Source organism: Phaenicophaeus curvirostris, chromosome 1, assembly GCF_032191515.1.
Source record: "Phaenicophaeus curvirostris isolate KB17595 chromosome 1, BPBGC_Pcur_1.0, whole genome shotgun sequence".
Lineage (NCBI taxonomy): Eukaryota > Metazoa > Chordata > Aves > Cuculiformes > Cuculidae > Phaenicophaeus > Phaenicophaeus curvirostris.
In genome coordinates, this window is record NC_091392.1 from 144,099,449 (window position 1) to 144,109,745 (window position 10,297).

The following is a 10,297-nucleotide window of genomic DNA, read 5'->3' on the forward strand; positions in this document are numbered from 1 at the left end:
GTTTATCTATCTTCTCTATTCTACTACATTTGCCAAACTTACCAGGCTCTAATCCCCCAGTTTCTCTTCAAACAATTAAAAAAGGCTGGCACCACATTAGCTACTTTCAGGTCCCCAGTTCTAAGCCTGTTTTAAATAAGAGGCCATGAGTTATTATTATTTCAGCTAATTCATCCTCGAGTCCCTTTAGATCTCTTGGGTGAACACCATCTGGTTCTAACATTTTCTTCCTGTTCATTTTGTTTATTTCTCCCATACCTCTTCTACAGACACTTCAGCTTGAAATAGATCCTCTGATGATCCCCATAAGGAAATGTTCTCCTGTAGGAAGCTCTCCAAGTTCCTCACAGTGAACAGAGGAGCAAAAAATATAATTTAATTTTTTCTGTTACAGCCACCTCTTCCCTGAGAATTCCTTTTGTATCCTGGTTGTGCAGTGGACCTATAGTTCTCTAAACCATTCAGCTTGCCCTGAATTCAAAAGCAGCATATGACTGCTAATCGCTTCCCAGATTACTTCAGATTCCTAATATTCTGATGTACATAGAAGCAGTTGCCCTCTCTGATCTGGATATGGTTGGGGACCTCCTGTTTTGTCGAAACATCCTTCTGCAGGCCAACAGTTATTTTTCTACTCAACCACTGTTTGTATATACTACATGTAAGCTGAGAGGGTCTGAGACGTAGGCTCAGACATACATTATGATTGAAAATATGAGCTTAGATTGTGTGCTTTGAAGTGGGGTCCTTGCCATTGATCCTCTTAGGTGTGTGCTTACTTTGAACTCTTTAAGTGCTCAGGCCCTTTAAATAATTGGATTAAAGCAATCTTTTAGTTGCTGATGTGCATTTCATGTTTAACACTTCACACAGAGCTGAAAAAATACACCGTCCACTGTCAGCCTGATAGACGTATGGATTGTGTTTGTCCCTGCTAAGTTTATATTCACAGGGCGATCCTAGTGGAATTGCTCTCTTAATGTGAATGAAATTCAGATGTTGCGAGTAAAATGAAATAAAGACCTGTAACAATGGCTCGTCTTGAAGATAATGTGTCTCATGCTGGAAGATAAGTAATTTTTTTAACCATTAGAGAGCAGTCAGGAATCACATTATCAAGCAGTGCTAGTCCTTTCATTTATCCTAATGGAGAACCATAAAGTCTAGTGATTCCCTGCTGGGTTGCTACAATACAAATGCACCACACAACTGAGCACTGCCCACATGGCTGGCTGCTCCCCAAAGAGTCAGTCCACAGTGATGTTGACTCTTCCTCCTGCGCAGAAAGATTTGCAGTAATCCAGACTCCTTGTTTGCAAGGAACTGATGCTTGGATGTCCAGAATAAAATGTGGGGAAGGGTCTTACTTGTCTGGCAGCAGACAGAGCACTGGCATACAGCAGAAACTTCACTTGCAGGAGGGGGCAGAGGTCATCTTAGCTGCTCTCATTCAATGAATGAGGAAGCCAATACCAAAACCAGTCAACCAGGAGGTGCATCAGGCTCCAGCATGAAGCAATGATAACAGAGGGAGAAATGGCTAGGACAAAGGGAAGATCATGTATGGATCCAAATGATCCCCAGCAAGCAAGTTGAGTACTCCTGCCCACGGTGGTGGGAGAGAGCAGCCTGGCCATGCCACCCCTGTGTGTGCATTTTGCATCTGGTAGCAAAGCGAAGGCTGCTGAGAAGAAAAGGATGGACAAACTGCCCTTTCATACTGCAAGCTCCTTGCATCCTCCTTGTGCTAATGACAAGACCTTCTCAGGGTGACTGTGTTGCCCATTCCTCCGGCCCTTCTTCCTTCCCTGCCTGCGTCTGTATCAGTAGCTTGTGTTGGCCCGAACAGAGCAGAACATGGTCCCTACTGTTCAGCTACACGTGTGACTCCTGGCCTAGTTGAGCCCAAAGTCCCCATCACACTCCCAAGGGGTCTCTGTCATGGCAAAAGAGCTGGCCTACTCAAAGGACTGCTCCTAACAGAAGGGTGCATGTGTCAATCTCATTTAGCCTGGTAAGACAGTAATAACTGTATGGACATCAGCTGCACCAACGCTACTTGGCCTCAGGGCCAATGTTTTGTTATAAAGCAAAATGTTTCTAACTGAGGCAAAACTAGACAACACAGAAACATGGCAGTAAATCAGATCTACCTGTTTTCCACAAGAATGACCTCAGAAACCTTAAGATTTCAGTGGTTTGGTTGGTGTAGTCTGTTCTTCTATCTCATGCACCATTTGTTCCTCTGGGTCAGGAGAAGCCTTTTTAGATAGCTCTAGCCCCTCTTTCATGAATCCTTTGTCCCTTATATTTCTGCGGTCCCTTGGTCTTCAGAGCTGCTGGACTATGGATGCAAGATTCTTGAAACAGATAATTTTACTAGTTGTTTTTCAAGTGTTTGCTGGGGTGCCAACATCTGTAGCCACTGTCTTCCTCATTTCTGCCTGCATAAAGAACTTCTTAAAGAACTTTAGACTGTGCATATCATAAACTATGTTCATGTAATCAATCCATATTATTATATCCTCTGCTTAGCTGCCAGTAATACACAGCAACAAATAATTGCATCCTAAGACAATAATTGCACTAATAAATCTAGATCCTCCTTAGGTTATGAATCCGCAAGTTATTGAACTGTAAGACTTTAGTAAGATGACACTACAAATAACACCGTGACTTTATTCAATGTTGCAGACAACAAATAAATGTGAATATTATTACCATGAAGCTCAGAAATGCTTCTGTAGCCAATCTTGGTGGCTTCAGAGTAAAATTCTTACTGAATTTTACAAGATGGAGGGTGAAACAGTTTAGAAACAAATGACCTTGGTTTCAGTCCTAAAAAGAGGTTCCAGTTGCTTATAATAGGTCATTTATAAAGACTGAATATTTTCCCGCTGATTGCATAACTAACTAACTTCCATAACCACCTTCCATTGTGAAAGTTCTGGGTTTTTTCTTATTTTAAATGCTCAGTCTAAAATGAAAGATACCAATGTTCTAGCTGGCTGATTGTCATTGTTACCACAGCCAGTCTGCTCTTTTTCAGAACAGTTTAGTAAAAATAATCAGGAATGCAAGTCTAATTCTTAGCATCAGATCACGAAAGTACCAATCTCATGCAAAACCTCTTTTTTCCATTCAAGATTTCTACAAAAGACAGTTAATGTTTCTGTTGCAATCTTCAGTTTTTCAGAAACATTCAACTTTGCACAAAAAGATACATTGCATTGAAACTTATTCAGGTAATGTTGGCTGAAAAGACCATTGCCATTACAAATATTCAAATATCTTTGAATCATTTTCTCCCTGCAGATGACAATGGATGCTCAAGAGAACCATCATTTTTCAGCCCTTCCTCTTAATTTTCTACACTCTTTCATAATCCTTCATTCCCGAATAAAATCTTTCACTAGCTTTTGTTTTGAGAGGAAAAGTGATTTCTGCAGACTGTTGTTCTCCGTTACAGCCCCATCAAGAGAGGAAACATTCCAAACAAAATATTTTGACTTCCTGCATAAGTTCTTGTTTCCAACAGGAGCATTTCACATCCATCCAACAAGATCCTTCTCATTCTGGGTCCCCCTTTGCACATGGAAACAGACTTTCAAGAGTTCCTACAGCATCAAGATAGACTTCATTCACCTCTTGAATCTCAAGAGAATGCTCTGGAACACATCAGTTTGCAGGAAAACTAATGCAAGAAGTAAAAATGGCCAAATAGTAAGGTGAGAACTAAGTACCAGCCAGTTCTCATTGCAGAGAGTCTACATTACTAAAGCACTCTGGTTTACAAAAGTGAAAAGAAGGGGAAAATTAGCAGATAGAAGTCAGGGACTTGTAGTAACACAGTCTTCCTCAATACAAAAAAATGCTTTTGTGTAATTTGGGCGAATAACCTATAGTGGCTTTCACCTCACCTCTTTTTAAATGACCAAAGGTTAGCTGATCTAAACAAACCATCCATGACCCCACTATAGCGGGTGGAGAAAGAGAGCAGTTTGTGAGGGTGGGTTCATTAGATACATATTGAGGATGAAATGAACTGCCTTATAGCTGTGCTTTTCTTTCCTTATTGAATCTAGAGGGATCCAGCTGTCTGCTTCAGGCAGACACCTGACCTTGGGTAGCTAAAGCTGGGCAGATACGTTCAGGCAGAATTCACACACCTGAATTCAACCATTGTATTCCCCCTTGCTAAACTGAGCAGAGCTGGATACAACAGTGCATGTTGGGTAGACAATTTTTAAGGTGGATGAAATAAAGAGAGAGGAGAGTCTCCAAGACTTATATCTTGGAGTCCTGGGTCACTGCAGCCCTGAGCTGGGTCTCAGAGCCTGCTAGTCCTCCTGTGTTTCAGCACTTGAGTCAGCCCTCAGATTTGGCCCTTCATTCTCATTTCTGAATTAGGAAAAGGTCGAAATTACTCTTCCCCCCCTCCCCAAAGGATGTTGAGAGATGAGGTAATGATATAAAATGTGGGCCATACAAATATATAACACCTGTACTCATGTGAATTCCTGAACTGAGATTTATACCCAGAAGAACAAAATTACAACAAGTAGAGCTTATTCTGATAACTTCCCCTCTTTTATTGGCTACAGTGTGTAGGCACATCTCTGTCTTTGTATTATAAACACTGTCCTAACTGAGTGTCCTGCTGCCTTCTGCCCCAACACCAGAGGCTGTGGGGCATGTTGCAGTCACTGGACTTCACACATATGAAATTAGAATGCTCAGCATTTAAAAACGGGATAAACAACAAAATAATGGTCTTCTGTGTGGTGGTATTGGTGGATTGTAGGTATTGTTTTCATATGGTAATCTTGAGGCATGCTGGGCCCTTCTCCCCTAGCTGCAGACTACCAAAAAGGAGCACCAGTCAATGTTATCTCTTTGCCCCGCAACAGAAAGCATGCAAATTTCAAGGGAGACTTAGGTGAAAATCTGTTAAGCTTGACAGGGAATGTGCTGATCCGAAAGCCCACTGGATTCATTTATGAAGCATGTGAAACAATTTCCGTCTCCCCGTCTGTGCTCATTCTACTCCCAAGACAATGGGGTTTGTAAGTGTACTTACTATCCTTTTTCTAAGGAGAGTTTTCCTGTCATTCAATGTGATGTGGAAGTTTCACAGAGACAACAGGAAAAAATATTATAAAAGAGAACTTGTACAACTGGCTTCACACAAAATGCTACTGAAAATATAAGGTGAAATGGGAGAAAATATATTTTTTCTTCCAGCTCTTTCAGTTTCACTACTTCTTGGTGACTTGTGTAATGGTAACCAGTAAATCAGCCTGCAGCAGAAACATTTGGGGGTTTATGAAGTTGATGGATCCCTTTAAAATGTGTATGGTAGTGCACCTTCTGTGTTTGTGTCAGAGTGAGCTGAGCAAAACCAGGCAGAATTGCTCCAACTGCTTGCAGAAAAACTAGGTCTCTATGTAATATGACCTAGGTTTCTCGAAGCTAATCAGAGTTAGATGATGAACATTGTTGAAACAGCCTGAGATTTATCAGCATGAAACTGTACTCACTGTGATATAAAGCAAAAGATAAAATATTGCAGCTAGTTATAACTCATCTCACTGGCAAACAACTGTGTTAGAGTGCCTGTGCTCTGGTTAGACAATACACAGCTACAAAAAAGGAAAACTGGTAAGGCAAAACGCAAAAATGCTTTGCTGGTGCAAATCTACACAAGTTTGGCACTATTAAAATTAGAAGGAACAGGAGGAGATCTGAGCTTTGCTAAATGAGAAAACTCCCATTGATTTCAGCGGGGCCAGGATTTCACCCCCAAGTCAGTCTTCACATTCCCTTCCTTCTCTGGTTTTCTTTCTTGTAAAACACCCTTTTACATTTTCGGTATTAAAGAAGTGTTTGAATGAGTCTGGCCCCTCCCAGCCTCTTGCCAGCTGCAATCAAAGGTCTGCCTTGTTCTGATGGCTTGCTGTTTGGAAGGGAAAAAGTAAAGTTATTCATCCATTAATCATATTTCAAATGCTAGGTAAGAACAAAGTATTATTGTTGGAAAGACTGCCTTTAGAATGGGTTCACTTTGGGAACAGGCCTTGGGTCTTTTTGTTTTATTTCACTTTTAAATTCAAATCCAATAAAAAAAGTGACTGCATTAGTATGTATGTTCCTGCATTTTTTCAAGCTAAAGATCTCTGGCCAACTTATTTTTTTAAAAAAAACCCTTCATGTTTTGCTGCACACGATTGGAATGCTGCTGCTGTTGCTTCTGCTTCTTGTTTTTAAGAGGGGATACTGTCAATACACCCGTGCTGATATTACACTTTAACACTAAGTGCCTGACCAGAACAGTTTTGTTGTATTTATTGTTCTATCCTGAGGCTGGGACGATAGACAAAGAATTAGAAGACATGAAAAAATTTCTAGTACGGGAGAACTGAGACTACTCTATAAAAAAATACTAGGTTTGTACGTGATTTCTTATTGCACAATATACTGCAGAGGCACATCAGTTTAGCTTAACAGCAAGATCTTGGAAAAAAATAAACCAAGCAAAGCAGCAGGTCCAGATAACGCTGCTGCCAGCTTCTGCTGGTGGCCCGTTAAGAGTCAGTGCTGCGCTTTCTGGTGAGATGTGCTACCTTTGAGCTCTAGCCAGCTTACAAAACTCATTTCATCAGTGCTTGAGATTGGACCACTGTGATGATTTGAACAGAGCAGACCATGATCTTGTGGCAGTATCATTACTGCTGCAGAAGAGAGGGACATGCAGAGGAACTGCCTGTGGTTAAGCCTTCCAAGGCATCTGAGCAGAGACAGTAAGCCTTGAGATAAGATATGCATGTGTGCAGACAATTTCGTATTTTGCATTCCTTTCTTCTTCTGTATAACTTATGTGCTGTTCTTCACATAAGAGGTGAGGCAAGCTTGTTCCTAAGCATGCTGTCTTGACACTATCTACAGCGACAGTCACGGGCCCCTGCCATGTTCAGCCTGGAGAGCTCACCTGGATGAGGCATGTTAACTGAGGACGTCCACCTCAAGAGTGGGTTCCCATTCCAGGTGAGGCTGAACATTTGGGGCACCCTCAGAAGCTGTGTCTGTGCTCATAAATCAAACAGGCCCATGGGTCGGTCCCAGACACTAAGACTCATTCAACCATGCCATTCAGTTGTACAGCAGCTGGCTAGGGTTCTTCCACCTGGGCGTGGCTTAGGAGCAAACCCTGACCTTTGGACATGTTTTGGATGTATCCACATGGTTTCAGAGGCCAGGGGCATGTAAAAGCCCAGGCATGGCCCCACAGTTGCATGTCCTGCTGGTGTATTGCTGCGTGTACAACATGCATTGCCACTACAGAGCACGAGAGACAGCCTGGGGATTACACTCAACTTGTCCATGTCCACTGGCTTGATCAGTGCCTGACGTAAACAACCACATCTCAGCTAAAGTCAGTGGATCTCCAGCAAATCTGGACTGACTGAGAACCTGCTCTTTGGTTTTGAAACCCCTGCTTAGGGATCGAGCCCAATACCAAACACTTCAAAGTAAGCTGACCACTCCTACAAGCCTTGGATTTGAGTCAAGCCTAATGAGTCCTGCTCCCCAGAGGTGCCAGAGACCTGTGAGCCTGTCAAACATTGTGGAGCAATGCTCAGCATTTTGAAAAAAAATCTTCTTTCATTTAATTTCCTAAATAATCGAATAGTAAGCAACCTCTAGTGGCAAATGTGACAGCTTTAGTTCTTGGGCTAAAAGGATATTAATATTTCTTACCTTCATGTCATACTTTGTGATCCTTGGATGAAACAGCCTTTCAATATAAGAATGTTTACATTAAAAATGCATGTCTAAGTGCATCCAAACAAACGTACACACGTGCACAAACAATCTTATTTTTCCAAAAAGATCTTCTTTTACTATCTTCATTTGAAAATTAATGCTCTCATGAGATGAGGTTAAAAGTAATTTAATGTAACAATAGCCTGATAATTGGCATTTGGCTGTTATTGCTAATGCTGTTTTATAGGCTGACTTTGACAAATGTCTGCTTTGACACTCAAGTTATGTTTCAGTGCTTTGCTTTCTTTTCCCTTTCTCCACAGCTGCTGTAATCCATAACAAGTAATTGTTTAAATGTGAAATCAGCAAGCATTGCCTGTAATTTGCCTTTCTTTCTTTCATGGCCATTCCTTCTCTCCTCTTTTCTTTTTTTTTTTCCCCCCACTATCTATTCATTTTCCAAATATTCATCAGGAGGAAGAAAATGCTGATAGAGGGGAAGAAAATGCTGATAGAGGGTAAAAAAAAAACCAACCCTAATCAAAATCTTTCTGCCTGAAGTCATTCCATTTTGCCATTCAAACCAGGAAAGTGTCTATAGTTAGACACGGTTGTGTTCCGTGAGAACACAAAGACATGACAGCGTATTATTAGCGCAGAAACTAAAGAGCAGCTGTTAGTTAGCACCTGGTTCCCAACATCAGACTGGAAATACAAAGAGAGAGAATGTCTGTGTGCCCTGGCAGCAAGAAGGGAACAAATGTCTTAAAATCCACTTGTCCCCTAAGAAAGCAGTGCTCCCTTCATGATGTCTACACTGAGCCCTGAAAACTGTTGCAAAGGGAAGGTGAAAAGGAGAAAAGGGCCCAAAGGACAGTGAAAACCAAAATAAGTCACTGTCTTACCTTGCTGCACCTTGGTGCTGCCTCTGCTTGTGAGTCTGCGAATGAAAGGAGACAGGGACAGAATCACTGCTTTATTGGATTGCCCAAACAATGTGTTTAGCAATTAGACAGTTAGGCATTAGTGCTTTGGATGGGCTATAAATATAATATCTCCAAAGCACCAGCCATTTGCAGGAGATAAGGGCTGCAGCACCTCTGTGCTACCAGCCTTTTAAGGCATCATAGCTAGAGTGGCACGAGGCCTCCGATGAAAAGGGCTGCCACGCTCCTAAGCAGCCCTGGCTCTTTGCTCTGCTCCATTTGGGAATGCCTGATCTTAAAATACACTCACCTGCTGTGAGGAGGTCCTGTAAGGGTCCCCAAGAAGCTGGCAATATTTCAGGGCTTAATGTTTTGGCAGAGCGACCCTAATTTCTCCATCAAATTATCTGTTAGGGCTCCAGGATGGACAGAAATACCCTAGAAAATGCCAACAGCTCTGTGAATGTAACAAACTCCAATTCCTCTTCATCTGTCTCTCTGTCCATCTCAGGTAGGCAGCCTTGTTGCAGGGCAGTCTGTGCTTTGTTTTCTGCCACATTTTACCTCTGCACAACCTTGTGCGGAGGGAGAAGGTGCCAGTGCTACCATTTCACAGCAATAAAAGAGAGCCAACTTTAGAGACTAGCCTGAGATCACAAAATAAATCCATGTGGGCAGCAGGGCCATGCCTCAGGAGTGAGCTCTCTGCTCAACTCTCACCTGCTGCAACTCAGGTGTGATGAAAAGGACACTCTTACATGTGAAGAATGAGAGACTAGAGATGGACAAAATCTCTTCTGGCAGATCCCATGGGCAGCATCTTGCTGGCTCCAGAGGAAAACCTGCCCAAGCACGGCTCAGTGCAGAGGTGGGGTTACAGCCTGTCCATCTCCTTGCCAGTGCTGGGCTCAGCTCTGCATTTCGATGTTCTTCTACAGAGAAAGTTGCAGCAGAGACACGGCCCTTGACCCAAATCTGAACTATTTTAGGGTGTCTTTTTAAGGGGGGGGGAAAGGAAAAACCTCTCTTTGAGGCAGGGAGTTGAAGAAATAGCACTAAGCAGACTCCAAGTACAGGCAAACTAGTCCCTCCAATAAGCAGCAGTGTGCTTCTCTGCAGAAGTACTATGCTCTTAAACTGAGATTGCCTTTTGTTCTTCCTCCTGGTTGAAATGGGAGTATTTGCTGAGGGATTCAATTTCTTTGCTGGATTTATTACTTCCATGATCCTGAAGATCCTCCATCTCCCTCTTCTCTCTCTTCTCTTCAGAGTAATGGTTAAGTAATAGTCTTTAGGAGATAGTGTCACCTCTCAGTTTTACTACAAGATATTTATTTGGATAGCAAGCGTGGGTCAAGCTGTGGAGACTGGATACTAACACAAAACTTGTGCCAGGTTTTCTGAGGTGACAAACTGATTTATGGCTTGACACGGAGCCTAGTCGGGTTTTATGGTTTTAACTCCAAACCAATGAGAAGCTGGCATCTGGAGGGTTCATCCTAACATAATAAAGCTCATAACAGCATGTCCTTGGCCCTTGCCAAGCAACATAATTTGAAAGTCTGAGTCAAGTCTCCTGGAACAAATGCCTTTCACTCATCTTGTTT

At 42.2% G+C, this 10,297-nt stretch overlaps 1 protein-coding gene across 2 annotated transcripts in view; it reads right to left on the bottom strand.

The window, feature by feature from the left end:
- The window catches only part of FHL2 (four and a half LIM domains 2), a 42,709-nt gene extending 33,885 nt beyond the window's left edge, over window positions 1–8,824 (bottom strand). Inside the window, exon 1 of one of the 2 annotated variants that reach the window (XM_069877198.1) lies at window positions 8,670–8,824. The gene's annotated coding sequence lies outside the window, so the exon portion shown is untranslated. The remainder of the gene's footprint in view (window positions 1–8,669) is intronic. The other variant, XM_069877183.1, reaches the window with a different exon arrangement.
- Between the last annotated feature and the right edge of the window lie 1,473 nt (window positions 8,825–10,297).